This window comes from Dreissena polymorpha, chromosome 12 (genome assembly GCF_020536995.1).
Source record: "Dreissena polymorpha isolate Duluth1 chromosome 12, UMN_Dpol_1.0, whole genome shotgun sequence".
NCBI classification, from domain to species: domain Eukaryota; kingdom Metazoa; phylum Mollusca; class Bivalvia; order Myida; family Dreissenidae; genus Dreissena; species Dreissena polymorpha.
In genome coordinates this window covers 22,274,854-22,290,460 of record NC_068366.1, presented here as the reverse complement: position 1 = coordinate 22,290,460, position 15,607 = coordinate 22,274,854, and the positions used below count along the sequence as shown (strand labels likewise).

General features: G+C 38.0%; 1 pseudogene; it reads left to right on the top strand.

Annotated features, from left to right (window-relative positions):
* LOC127852434 (probable ubiquitin carboxyl-terminal hydrolase FAF-X) overlaps positions 1-15,607 on the top strand; it is a 121,425-nt pseudogene that overhangs the window by 68,474 nt on the left and 37,344 nt on the right.

Below are 15,607 nucleotides of genomic sequence, written 5' to 3'. Positions count from 1 at the left end.
TCAAGGTCCTTGACTACAGTCGATGCAGTCAGATAAGCGACATTAAATGAGCTGTATCTCAAGATCCTTGACTACAGCTGCAGTCAGTTTAGCAACCTCAAAATAGCCAAATATCAAGATCCTGGACTACAGCTGCAGTCAGGTAAGCAACCTCAAAATAGCCAAATATCAAGATCATTGACTACAGATGCAGTCAGGTAAGCAACATTACATGAGCCGCATATAAAGATCCTCGACTACAGATGCAGTCAGGTAAGCAACATTAAATGAGCCGCATATCAAGATCCTGGACAACAGATGCAATCAGGTAAGCAACATTAAATGAGCCGCATATCAAGATCCTGGACAACAGATGCAGTCAGGTAAGCAACATTAAATGAGCCGCATATCAAGATCCTGGACAACAGATGCAGTCAGGTAAACAACATTAAATGAGCCACATATCAAGATCCTGGACTACAGATGCAGTCAGGTAAGCAACATTAAATGAGCCGCATATCAAGATCCTGGACAACAGATGCAGTAAGGTAAGCAACATTATATAAGCCGCATTCTGGGTAAACTTGGCTTGACACACGTGCGTAACAGTCCACATTCTGCACACGTAATCAGGAGAACACTTAATGACTGGTATGGTTTAGATATGGCTTAGAATAGATTTCTTTTTAAAATAAAAATTCCATATAGGCCATAAGCGTTTTTCATGATATGCTTTATGCAGACTGCTCGAGCTAATCTTTGATGACACTTCACGCACTTGAATTAAGCCGTGTTCCTAGATCTCTAATAGTTCAACCTCAGAATCAGATCCACAGTGTAACTACATACTCTCTCTTTAAATATGTAACATACCCATTGTTCTCAAAGACAATAATGCATTCAGGTGGATAATTGTATATGTGGTACTCGTATATTGACTAGTAATGGGTATTACATTTTGTGACTAATGAAATATTTATTATTTAAAGATCATATTTTTCAATATGTTCCACAAGCTATGTTTGAATACTGCCAAATCCTTCTGTGGTGTTAGAGCTTAACTCAGAAGGGAAGGCAATATGCATGAGTTCACATGCCGATGGCCGATTACAATGCTTCAGCTATGAATTTGTAAAAGGCAGGGTGTTTATTTGTCAAAAGGGCAATTAAACGTGTGGTCGTAATATCCATGTTACATATTTTCATTGTGTTAGATGTTTTATTAGTTAATGTTTTATATAACATGAATTTATTTTTTAAACATTATATTATATTTTATTAATTAAACTCGTTCCTCTGTGAATGTTTTATTTATTAATTTAAACTTTCAGATACAATTTTTTGTATAATAATGTGACATATCAAAAAAGTGCTTGGTGGGGATCCAAGTGGAGAGGGTGGGACCATGGGGCGGCAGGGCGCTGCTTCCCTACGTTTAGGCCTTGCTGGAGCTCTGCCCCTTAACACTTTCCCTCATAAGAAGCAAAGTGAAAATTGCTTTTGCAACCAGCATACAACGAGTAACTCGCAGTCTGTTTAGGTTTAATGCTGTGTGCTGCTCATCAATAACTAAGGGTTTGAAATGAAGCCTTTAAAACTTGAATTAGATAAGAAAGGTATTTAATTAAATAAAACATTTAAAAGGACTACAAATTCGCCAAAATACGTATTTAAGTGGTAAAAGGTTTAATGATTTGGTTTGCTCATGATGGCATGTTTCTGTTTACAGCAGGACCGTGACGCCCAGAAGATGAGCTGGATCAACAAGTGCGCTGAGGAGATCAAGAACGACAAGTGGGTCCTGCCTGCCCTCAAACAGATCAGAGAGATCTGCCAGCTTTTCCCTGAGGTACTAACTACTCATGGAAATTAGCTGCACTCTGGGAAAACTGGCCTTAATGCATTTGCATTAAGCATTGTCCCAGATTAGCCTGTGCAGTCCACACAGGCTAATCAGGGATGACACTTTATGCTTTTATGGTATTTGTTGTTGTAAGGAGGTATATTCTGAGAGAAAATACACTTTAGGCGGAAAATGTTGTCCCTGATTAGCCTGTTGGGACTTCACAGGACAAACTGGGACAACAGTCTATGCACATGCATTAAACCCAGTTTTTTCGGTGTGCGGCTAAAATAGTTTGAAGCTTTCTTCTTATTTAATTAAGACATTTTTATTTAAGCTTGGATACTGAGACACTCTTTGTTGCAAGGCACATGCAATAATCTAAGACATCTCCATAACATGTTTACCTTGCTGAATTCAGTCTATACATTATTATTATATTGTTTCTATGTCTGTTTGGTTTTTCTCTCCACTCATGCAAACTAAGATATGTCGCATATGTTTAGCTTTACCTGTAGGCATGTATTTTCTTAATTGCACATCTTGTTAAAGCTTTTAATTAAATTTATTTCAGCGAACACAGTTTTCATAGTAATAATTATACTATAATAAGTAATATTATTATAATGCATAGGTTTGAATTGTGAAACATTTACTTTATGGTGTTTGAAACTGTCATCATTTTATTAACAAAAGTTTAAAAAAGATGATTCCAATCCATGGACATAATTTGTGCTTTTATAAATCAACCCACTCTCTGCTATTGAATTTGTATGAGCCTCTCTGTGGGAAAATGGTTTTAATGCATGTGTCTATATTGTCATCCCAGGTAAGTCGGTGCAATCTGCACAGCTAATCAGGGATGACATATATACGCTTTTATGGAATTTTTAGTTTAAAGAAAGTTGTATCTAAAATAAAATCCAATCAAGGCAGAAAGTGTATCAGATAAGCCTGTGCAGACTGCACAGTCTAATCTTGGATAACACTTTTCGCACATGCATTATATCCCATTTTCCCAGATTTAGGTTCAAATAAAAGTTGTCTTTACCTATACTCCAGGCACCTCAGAGCTACCCACATGTTCCAAATAGAGTGTCTCATGTGTACTACCGCAACACAATCATCAGCCTGCTCCAAGCCAACCACAACATCGTGACGGGTGTGGTACAGAATCTCGCAGCATATATGAACAAAGCTAGACTCTTTGCCAAAGGTAAGTGTGAACAAAGCTAGAATCAATGCCAAAAGTAAGTGTTAACAGAGCTGGAATCAATGCCAAAGGTAAGTGTGAACAAAGCTAGAATATATGCCAAAGGTAAGTGTGAACAAAGCTAGATTATCTGCCAAAGGTAAATCAGTGGATGCTAGAAACTGTGCAAAAGGTAAATCAGTGGAAGCTAGAATCTATGCCAAAGGTAAATCACTGGATTCTAGCATCTATACCAAAGGTTAATCAGTGGATGCTAGAATCTATGCCAAAGGTAAATCACTGGATTCAAGAATTTATGCCAAAGGTGAATCAGTGGATACTAGAATCTGTGCCAAAGGTAAATCACTGATTCTATAATCTATGCCAAATGAAAAATCACTGGATGCTAAAATCTGTGCAGAAGGTAAATCAGTGGATGCATCATGTTTTCTGGATAAATAAAAATCTCGATGTTTGTTTTTATCCTTATAATATACATGTAGTTAAGTAAAACAATTGCACTATTAAACATTTTTATGTCCCCCACTATAGTAGTGGGGGACATATTGTTTTTGCCCTGTCTGTCTGTCTGTTGGTCTGTCTGTTGGTCTGTTGGTCTGTTTGCGCCAACTTTAACATTTTGCAATAACTTTTGCTATATTGAAGATAGCAACTTTATATTTGGCATGCATGTGTATCTTATGAAGCTGCACATTTTGAATGGTGAAAGGTCAAGGTCAAGGTCATCCTTCAAGGTCAGAGGTCAAATATATGTGGCCAAAATCTCTCATTTTATGAAGACTTTTGCAATATTGAAGATAGCAACTTGATATTTGGCATGCATGTGTATCTTATGGAGCTGCACATTTTGAGTGTTGAAAAGTCAAGGTCATCCTTCAAGGTCAGAGGTCAAATATATGTGGCCCAAATCGCTTATTTTATGAGTTCTTTTGCAATATTAAAGATAGCAACTTGATATTTGGCATGCATGTGTATCTAATGGAGCTGCACATTTTGAGTGTAGAAAGGTCAAGGTCAAGGTCATCCTTCAAGGTCAGAGGTCAGATATATGTGGCCCAAATCGCTTTTTTTATGAATACTTTTGCAATATTGAAGATAGCAACTTGATATTTGGCATGCATTTGTATCTCATGGAGCTGCACATTTTGAGTGGTGAAAGGTCAAGGTCATCCTTCACAAGGTCAAGGTCATCCTTTACAAGGTCAAGGTCATATATAAGGGGACATTGTGTTTCACAAACACATCTTGTTTTTTGTATTTTCATTATTTTGAACGTTGGCTTTGCTTCAGAGACTACCTTCAGGAAATAGACATTATTGAAATCATATCAATAAAATGTAAATGTAATCAAATGTATGAGAAAAACTAAAGTTTCTAATAAACATTAAGCAAAACTTGTCCAGGTGCAATGATGAGTTCAAACTTTTTTTCCCTTCTATGGACTTTTTATATTCATTTATATCCAGGAAACAGATTCTTATTAAGATACAATATTCAGTAAGCCAAAGGCTTAAGGTGCAACACCATCATACAGAAATGTATTTTTCTTATGGCTTCTTGCCTGTTGAAAAGTACTTTAAACTGTTGGTCATAAAATATAAATAATGCGGGTCTTGGTATTCTTTCAAGTGACAAATGATGGTAGTGGTTTAATCCCATTTTCGTTTAGCTTGATTACATTGAAGTGTGTGACTTACTGAGAGGCTCTCGAGTTCCTTTCCTGGGTAAAACAAGTACTTTGCCTGTTTAAGGGGGGGGGATCTTGAGAATGCTCCGACAGTGGGGATCTTAACTTGCTTTGCGGATGCCATAACTAGTGATGTTCTGTGTGGTTTTACACTTCAGAACTCAATTGTCATTTAGACGCAGTACTAATATTGCTTACCTCTTTTACAGAACACCCAAATGTGGAGCCAGAAAACATCCTCCATGATGGCAGATTTAATCATGTTGTTCAGGTGCAAGACATGCTTGGTTTCTTGAGGTATATGGCTATTTTAAGTGACTTATTATGCCCCCGGTAGGGTGGCATATAGCAGTTGAACTGTCAGTCCGTTTGTCTGTCTGTCTGTGTGTCCGTTCGAAAACTTCAACATTGGCAATAACTTTTGCAATATTGAATATAGCAACTTGATATTTGGCATGCATGTGTATCTCATGAAGCTGCACATTTTGAGTGGTGAAAGGTCAAGGTCATCCTTCAAGGTCAAAAATAAAAAATAGAATCCAAGGGAAGTAATAAGCTTTAATAAGGGAGATAATTACTAAACCTGCCAAATGATATATTTAAATTGTATTTCAAAGCGGTGCAATAGGGGGCATTATGTTTCTGACAAACACATCTTTTGTTGATCCTTGAAATGAGCCTTACTCTGGGAAAATGGTGCTTAATGCATGTATGTAGGGTCATCCCAGATAAGCCTGTGCAGTGTGCGCAGGCTAATCATGGACAACATTTGCCGACTATACTGGATTTTCATTTAGAAAAGATTTCCTTTAAACAGTTTTTTATAAAAGCTGGAAGCATCATCCCTGATTAGCCTGTGCTAAATTGATACAGGATATACATTGTACTCTGTTTATATACTGACATGTTCTGGCTAAAGGAAGGACAGCTCTGGTTGTGGAAATCTGAGGCTCAACAGGTAAGAAATCACTGTAATCAAAAGTAAATACATGAGCTCACGTAATATTAGAATATTGATAAATAAATTGCTAGTTTTATGTACTTTTATTGTCCCCTACATGTTTCAATGGAGGGGACTTATGGTTTGCGCTCTGTACGTCTGTCAGTCAGTCTGTCTGTCTGTCTGTCTGTCTGTGTCACTTTTCTGGATCCTGCGATAACTTTTTAAAGTTCTTCATATGTATTCATGAAACTTGAAACATGGTCAGATGGAAATATGGAGATTATGCACATCTTTTCATTTTGAACCTACTTCAGATTTTTGTAAATCTGACAATGGTGGACCCGGTAGAGGAAATATATTGCTTGGCAATAGTCTTGTTGTATCTTAAATAAACTTATCTGGCCTTTACTTTTGTAGCATCCTGTTTGCAACTTGTTTTGTTAATTCTAATCCTGAAAACACTTTTGAATGTTAGGCTTAGTTTTAAGTTCGGAGAAAACCCGAGGTATTGTCATAGCCAGCTCGTCATGTCATCCGCCGTCCACCGGCGTTGTGCTAAAACTTGCACATTGTGCTCTAAAATAAAAGTGCTTCCACCTACAACATTGAAACTTCATATGTAGATGAACCTTGATGAGTTCTAAACGCCACAGCCATTTTTGGGCCACTAGGTCGAAGGTCAAGGTCACTGTAAAACTTTATTAAAAAATGCACCTTCAGCAGAGCGTTGGCACGCGTTATGCGTTGCTCTTGTTACAAACTACAATTCTTGCATTCATTGCTCCATATTTAGCAGTGCTTTCAGGGAATTCTTTTATTCCATAAATTTGATAAGCTGCTTGACATTTGAGCTGCTTTCCAGGGAAACCTGGCTTTATCCATGTGTGTAGAGTGCTAAATGGGGTCCATTTGGGGACGACACTTTCTGCATGGACTAGATTTTGACTAAGAAGGGACTTCCTTGAAAGGAAACATACCATAAAAGCAGCAGTGTCATCCCTGGGACAATACTTTACGCACATGCATTAATGCCAGTTTTCCCAGAATGATGCTCATGTATCTTACATTTCAGATCTGGCACTGTCTGGTAGAGAACTCTATCTACACCTTGGACAAAGAGGCCTGCTTGAAGTGGTTTGCGAAGGTATTTGCTTCATGTTGCACATTGGTGTGGATAATATTGTATTGCCATGCTTTCCTGTTTTTTTTATTTTATGCCCCCGAAGGAGGGCATATAGTGATCGGACCGTCCGTCCGTCTGTCCTTCAGTCACACTTTGCGTTTGGGTTTCTTAAAATGCTTATAACTTCTATGCCCCTTGAGATATAACCTTCATATTTGTTATGCATGTTTATATGGACAAGGCCTTTCCATACGCACAAAAATGTTGACACCTGTGACCTTCACCTTGAACTTAGGGTCAGCATATAGGTTTCGAAATCTGCATTAAGGTTTCAAAAAATGCTCATAACCTCTCTGTCCCTTGAGATAAAGCCTTCATATTTGGTATGCATGTGTATATGGACAAGGCTTTTCCATACACACGACAATTTTGATCCCTGTGACCTTGACCTTGACCTTGAACTTAGGGTCTGCATGTAGGTTTCCAAATCTGCGTTAAGCCTTCATATTTGGTATGCATGTGTATTTGGACAAGGCCTTTCCATATGCATACAAATTTTGACCCCTATGACCTTCACCTTGAACTTAGGGTCCTTATTTAGGTTTAGAAATCTGCATTTAGGTTTCGAAAAATTCTGATGACTTCTATGTCCCTTGAGATATAACCTTCATATTTGGCATGCATGTGTATATGGACAAAACCTTTCCATACCCACTAACATTTTGACCTTGTGATCTTCATCTTGAACTAAGGGTTCGCTTTTAGGTTTCAAAATCTGCGTTTAAGTTTCGAAAAATGATCATTACTTCTATCAAAGCGTTTGTATGGGGCATATGTCATCCTATGGTGACAGCTCTTGTTTTATTATATCATGTTTTCTTAGTGCAACAATTACTCTTTTTTATGCCCCCGAAGGAGGGCATATAGTGATCAGACCGTCTGTCCGTCTGTCTTCCCGTCACACTTTGGATTTAGGATTTAGGTTGCGCATTTAGGTTTCGAAAAATGCTCATAACTTCTATGGCCCTTTACATAGCAACTAGATATTTGGCATGCTTGTGTTGAGTTGCACATTTTAAGTGGTTAAAAGTCAAGGTCAATGTCATTCTTCATGGTCAAAGGTCCAAAAACAAACGTGTATCAAAGCGGCGCAGTAGCAGGGTTCCCAGCCAACCTGGAAATCAGGGAAACCTGGAAAAAGACTTTTTCCAGGCAGAGAAAAGTCAGAGATTTTAGGAAAAAAGCTTGAAATCAGGAAAAAATCGGAGAATTTTGCTAATTCAGACTTTCCCAACTTGTGTCGAAGATTCCATTAAGATAAAACAGCAAATCAATTGATCTGAATGGCTATGGTGGCTTTGTAGTATACATGTAGCTTAGTGTACTACATGTATTTGTAAATGCCTACTTCTTTCTCTCTTTCCCTCTGTTCATATTGCAGCTGTGAAGCCCCTGTATATATTTATTGAGGGTGTCTAAAACAAGAAATAGGTTGAAATTATGATCCTTGAATTTTTTATTTTCCATCAGGGAAAAATCAGGGGAAAATCTGGAAATTGTGTTCATACAAAACGCTGGGAACCCTGAGTAGGGGGCGTTGTGTTTCTGACAAACACATCTCTTGTTTTACAATCCACTTTTGGCAGGAAATGGGAGTAAATTTTCCACACCTCATGTTGGTGTTTTTGATAAACTTTGCTAATGGACTCTATGGATATCAGTTAAATTGTCACTGTTGTACATCCTTGACAAAAACAGACAATACATTCTCCAGCAGTTTCAGTATTTAGGGACAGTTTAATTTTGACCAGCATATAGAAATGGACAATATAAAAGAGCTAAACCATTTGGATAATATAGTGGAACTTATTGGATAATATTGTGAGACTTTGAGTGTAATTATTGAAGTAAAATACTATCATAAAAAGGAACAATGAAGAATAAGAACATAATTAAAGTGTTGCGTCATAAGTAAAATCAGTGAGTCTATTTAATACAGTAATTCTACACAAACAAGTGGAAACCTCGCTTCAGCAATACTTGTCTGTACTTGTCTGTACATTCTTTAAATACATGCTGGAGAATAGTTCATAATTTTGCCTTTGCTGTTTCAATACTTATTATACCCCCACAAACAAAGTTTAGAGGGGTATGTAGGAGTGAACTCTGTTGGTCTCTCTGTCTGTCGGTCAGTCGGTCGGCCCGTATTAACTGTCCGCTCTCTAATTCAAGTTGTTTTCATAAGATCTTCACCAAACTTGGTCAGATGTTGTATCTAGATATTGGCTATGTCAAGTTTTAATATGGGTCATGGGGGGTCAAAAACTAGGTCACGGGGTCACTTAATGCGTTTTAAAATTGAGCATGATGTCCGCTCTCTAATTCAAGTAGTTTTCATCCGAGCTGCATCAAACTTGGTCAGAAGTTGTATCTAGATGATGTCTAGGCCCAGTTTGAACATGGGCCATGCCGGGTCACAAACTAGGTCACAGGGTCACTTAGTTCATTTTATATATAACATTGAGCATGGTTTCCGCTGTTTTTTTGTGAAGACAACATGCACAATATTCTGTGTCAATGGGGCATGTGGGGGTATTCGTCACCTCTGTGACAAAGCTCTAGTTTTAGTTAACGTGCTTACTTAAGAATGAAGCATTAACTATAATAAGACTAGTTCCATTACACAGAACTTATAAATACAATTACGCTCGATAACTGCCGAATTCTGTTTGAAGAGTATTTATAAAGCAAAATGAACTTTAACATTCAATTACATCTTTACCGAACTTGGTCAGAGGTTTTATATAGATGGTCTCTATGCCATGCTCGAACATGGGCAAAGCCGGGTCAAAAACTAGGTCACTGGGTCACTTAATGGGTTTTATACATTCAGTATGGTGTCTGCTCTCTATTTCAAGAACTTATCATCTGCTCTTCACCAAATTTGGTCAGAACTTTTATCTAGATGATCTCTAGGCCATGTTTGAACATGGGCCATGCTGGGCCAAAAACTAGGTCATGGGGTCACTAAGTGCGTTTTAAACATTCAGCATGGTGTTCCCTATTTCAAGTACTTTTCATCTGCTCTTCATGTGGGGGTATTCGTCACATCTGTGACAACGCTCTAGTTAATTGTTGGTCAATATATTTTAGTGAAATGCCTTACAAGTTATTTTATAAATTCCATTTAGTGTGTGAATATGACCTTTTTTGACCCTGTTTTTTTCAGTGATACATCTTGATATATATTGTTAATATAGGTTAAAGCCTGTAACAGTATTAATTAAAAACAATACAAAAACAAATGTATACTTTTGGGTATTATAAAGAAATTAAATAAATCATCCCCAAGTATTACAATGACCTTTTTTCTTGTTTAAAACATCTTGCTTGGGCCTTTGTATATATATATGAGCAAATAAGAAGATTTCATCTAATGTGTTTCCTATTGCAGTTGATGGGTGATGAACCAGATTTATATCCAGATAATTATTTGAGAAGAATGTGCTACAATTTGACCCTAGTCAGCTGACAGAAAATGGAATGAAGTAAATAACCATAGCACTTGTTTATGTCACCTCAAGCTTCTCATAACCTATCTGTCAAATATTTAAGTATAATAACTTGCATGTTTGCGACTTAGTTCTTTGTTTAACCCTTTACCACTAAGATATCTATTTTTTTGCACTTGAAGTCCCATAGAAAGTTAAATTTAATTCAATACCCTTCTTACTAAATTCGAGTGTTAAAGTCTTCGTTTCCAACCCTTGTGACTGATGAGCAGCAAACAGGATAAAACCTGAACAGACTGCGAGTTACTTACAGGCTGTTCTGGTTTTATACTGGTTGCAAACGCCATTTTCACTTGGCTTCTTATGCGGGAAAGTGTTAAAACTTCATCCAAATTGATTTAAGGTTTGATACAATGACATGTATTTAATGTTTGATACAATGACATGTATTTAATCAAAGCGCTGAAGGCACTGAAGTTGTTTGCTGTTGTCGTCCTTGATTAGCTTGTGCGCATTGCACAGGCTAATCAGTGTACACAGGCTTATCTTATTTGAGATGCATTAAGCCCCGTTTTCCCTGAAAGCAGCCATTATGTACAGATTTCAATGATAAACACTAGACTAGCCATCTTACAAGCTGGTATATACAATCACCGCTAGAGGATATATATACTCACTGCTAGTGCAGAATAATTTTTCGTCAGCTGCTGACAGGCAGTGGTAATTCTCCCTAGCAGAGTGAGTTGTGGTTCTTGCCGTACTTAAGGATTCTAAGCACAAACTGATTTGCAAATTATGCTTTGTAAATCTAGCTGGCCGCTAAACCAACATAAAATGAATTAACAAGTGATGTATCAACCTTCAGAGCTTTTGAGTCCCTTTATCCCTGATCTGCCAGTCCTAATCTGAATCCTGAGATAACTGTTTAAAAAAAACTATGAAGTTAGATTGATAAAACTCGGTTTGTTGATAGAGGGACATCTGCAGAATACACATGACATCTTAGGTTTTCATGCAACCAAAATTGTGGTTGATATGGCTGTAGAAATAACCTATAACTAAAATCTTGATTCTGGGGCAATTCAAATAGTACTGAAGTTGGGTTGATGAATCCCAGCATGTTGATGAAGGGCGATATAGGGAGTTTGCACATTATTTTAACATTTTTTTCATCGGACAAAAATTTGTGGTTGCTATGGCTACCAATATAAAATATGGATCATGCCAAAACTGTACAGTCCTTAAGCTAAGTTTATGAAACACATGGAGTTCATTACCCCGTAGTGGACGGCTGTTTTGTCTGTGACTTAGCTCATGGGCCTTAAAATCAATAATTTGGCTGCTAATTAAACCATTTGTAACAATTGTAGCTATGTTTAGATATTCAACAATGTTAATTTATAACTGTTAAAGCTCTTTGTTATTTTTTTTTCAATTTATCAATTCTGTTTAATTGAACCAAATTGAGCCTCTCTTGGGGTAAGCCAGGATAATGCATGTACTTAAAGTCGCCCCAGCTCAGGGGGGACGACACTATCCGTCTAACCTGGAAAACCGAGGTATTGTCATAGCCAGCTCATTGTCCGCCGTAGGCGTCGTGCTCAAACCTTAACATTGGCTCTAAAATCAAAGTGCTTCCACCTACAACTTTGAAACTTCATATGTAGATGCACCTTGATGAGTTCTACACGCAACACCCATTTTTGGGTCACTAGGTCAAAGGTCAAGGTCACTGTGACCTGTAATATAAAACTTTAACATAGGCTAATCAAAGTGCTTCCACCTACAACTTTGAAACTTCATAAGTAGATGCACCTTGATGAGTTCTACACGCCACACCCAGTTTTGGGTCACTAGGTCAAAGTTAAAGGTCAACGTGACCTCTAAAAAAGAAAAAAAAATCTGACAAGCTTTCGCAGCCGAGCTCTTGTTATAAGAAGGGACATCCTCTCAACAAAAAATTCCATAAAAGCCGAAAATGTTGTCTTTGATATGCATCTAGCACGACACTTTACACACATGCATTAAGCCCAATTAGTTTTAAATTATATTGCTAATAAGTGTGTATGTATCTGCTGCAGCTGTTTTGAGCGTTTCTTCAAGCATGTTAATAGCAAGGAGAACAAGTTGATACAGAAGAGGCTGGGCGGCTTCATGATGGACGACCGTGAACTGGTCGGATACGACTACATGTGGAGGGTAGGCTTGAATACTGCCCTCTTTGTAAATAGGAAGCAAAATCGCAAATTGGCTTATGTGTCTGTTGTTTAATAGCTATTTGCAACTTGTTGAAAAAGCATTTATTCTTGCAAATAGCTCCACTCCAGACTGCACAGTCTGGTCAGGAGCTTCCATGTCTGCTTTGAAGTCACACAAGGTTTATTTGTAGACGACAGGGAAGGTCCTCACCAGACTGTACGGATTTTAGGCTGGTCTGAAGCTTCTCTGGCAGCCTGTGGCATACGACCCGTTTTTGTATGAAGCTGCTCATTTTTTAAGGCTCTGAAACTCAATGCGAAATAGTTGTCCCTGTAAGTTCTGGCTAACATGAAAGTCTTGTTCTTGAAAAAATTGGCATAATGCTTGTGCATAAAGTGTTGTCGCAGATTAGCCTGTGCAGTCTACATGGGCTAATCAAGGACGACATTTTCTGCCTGAAATGGATTTGTGCTTAAAAGAGACAGACATACTTTAAACCAAAGTACCATAAAAGGTGAAAGTGTCGTCCCTGACAAGATTGTGGAGACTGCACCACCTTATCTGGGACAACACCCTGCGCTCAAGCATTAAACCCAGTTTTCCCAAAACGCTGATTAAACTGTCTATTTCCCGCCACCCAGTTGGTGACACTTTCCCCAGACAATGTGTCAGACAAGGCCATCATCCTACTCAGGAACACGTTCACCAAACTGGGAGCCCGTCTATTGCATAACCAGGTTGAGATACATAGGGACTTCATACAGACCACCATGGATAGGCTCAAGGTGAGTCCACACAGATCTCTCAGTGTTTTTTTTATATGAAATATTCGGCGTTATCCGGCCCCATTCCCCCATCTCTAGAGTATATATTTTTCCCCCAAATATTGGAAAAAATCCCCTCTCGGAAGTATTATTCAATTTTAATCAATACTTCATTTAAATATCCTACGCCTTTCGGTACGAATTTATTTACTAAAATTTTCCTAAACTGTCGCATCCGCGTGTTTACTTTCTTTTAGCCTTTACTCCTTTACCGCAAACAGTATGAAGTCAACTATCACGACTTTCGCTTAACGACATCTACCGCAAACCGTAGGTATACCACCATGTCGCACAACAGCAAAAGCCATCAGAAAAAAAAGACAAAAAATATGTTTTAACTTTAATGGTAGTTGAAACACAAAATTCTTTTTAAATCATGCATTTTAGATTACTCAGAAATGGTTTGATCACAAGGGACAGAATGAGAACGATTTTGGTAGAAATATATTGCCTGTACAAACTTCAACATTGAAAAGGCTACAAACTTGATTGGTATATTGTATGCTATAATAGAAATGGTTTAATCACAAGGGACAGAATGAGAACGATTTTGGTAGAAATATATATTACCTGTACAAACTTCAACATTGAAAAGGCATACAAACACTGTCTCTGAAGTAGATTTCTGTTTGTTTATAGAAGTACAAGTTTACATGATTTTTCAAGGAGTCTATAAGATCGTATTTATGTATTTCATGCCAGATGAAACGTTGATGAATACAAAAAATGTGAAACAATTTTAAAATAAGTAGTACTTGAACAAAAACAAAATTATAGTTTCAAATTCATACAATAGTTTAGAATTTCAATGTCAACAATTATAACAGGCATATATTGAATCGCAATATGAGCAACATATCAAACAAGTGAAACATTGTTATACCCCCACAAACTAAGTTTAGGGGGGTATATACGAGTGAGCTTGTCTGTCGGTCCGTCTGTCGGTCTGTCTGTCGGTCCGTATTAAGTGTTCGCTCTCTATTTCAAGAATTTTCATCCGATCTTCGCCAAACTTGGTCAGAAGTTGTATCTAGATGATATCTAGGCCAAGTTTGAACATGGGCCTTGCCAGGTCAAAAACTACATGTAGGTCTTAGGGTCACTTAGTGCGTTTTAAACATTCAGCATGTTGTCCGCTCTCTAATTTAATTAGTTTTCATCAGAGCTTCACCAAATTTGGTCAGAAGTTGTATCTAGATGATGTCTAGGCCAAGTTTGAACATGGGTCATGGCAGGTCAAAAACTAGGTCACGGGGACACTTAGTGCTTTTTTAATATTGAGCATGGTATCCGCTCTCTAATTCAAGTAGTTTTCATCAGATCTTCACCTAACTTGGTCAGAATTTGTATCTAGATGATATCTAGGCCAAGTTCGAACATGGGCCTTGTCGGGTCAAAAACTAGGTCACGGGGTCACTTAGTGCGTTTTAAACATTAAGCATGGTGTCCGCTCTCTAATTCAAGTAGTTTTCATCAGAGCTTCACCAAAATTGGTCAAAAGTTGTATCTAGATGATGTCTAGGCCGAGTTCAAACATGGGTCATGGCAGGTCAAAAACTAGGTCATGGGGTTACTTAGTGCGTTTTAAACATTGAGCATGGTGTCCGCTCTCTTATTCAAGTAGTTTTCATCCGATCTTTACCAAATTTGGTCAGAAGTTGTATCTAGATGATGTCTAGGTAAAGTTCGAATATGGGTCATGCCAGGTCAAAAACTTGGTCACTGGGCTACGTTTTACACATTCAGAATGGTGTTTGCTCTCTAATTCAAGTAGTTTTCATCCGATCTTCGCCACACTTGGTCAGAAGTTGTATGTCGATAATTTGTAGGTCAAGTTCGAACATGAGCCATGCAGGGTCAAAAACCAGGTCACGGGGTCACTTAGTGCGTATTAAACATTGAGCATGGTGTCCGCTGTTTTGTTTTTAAGACAACATGCAAAATATTCTGTGTCAATGCGGCATGTGAGGGTATTCGTCACATCTGTGACAAAGCTCTAGTTACATTTCTCGACTTAAATATGTATAACAAAATGTATCTCTACTGATATTATATTTCTGTGTGCAGGCCCTCTATGACACGGTGTCTATCCTGAAGGGTGACAAAGAATCCAGCCCGCACCTGACGCAAAAGACGGTTCGTATGATCCGTGTGCTCACTGTACTCAAGGAGTACCTAAACGAGTGTGATGAAGTGTTTGGGGAGGAGAGGTCTACACTGCCACTTCGCAGGTACACAATCTGGGTCCCGATTTCACTTTGGTCTGAAGTCTGTTAAACTGGTA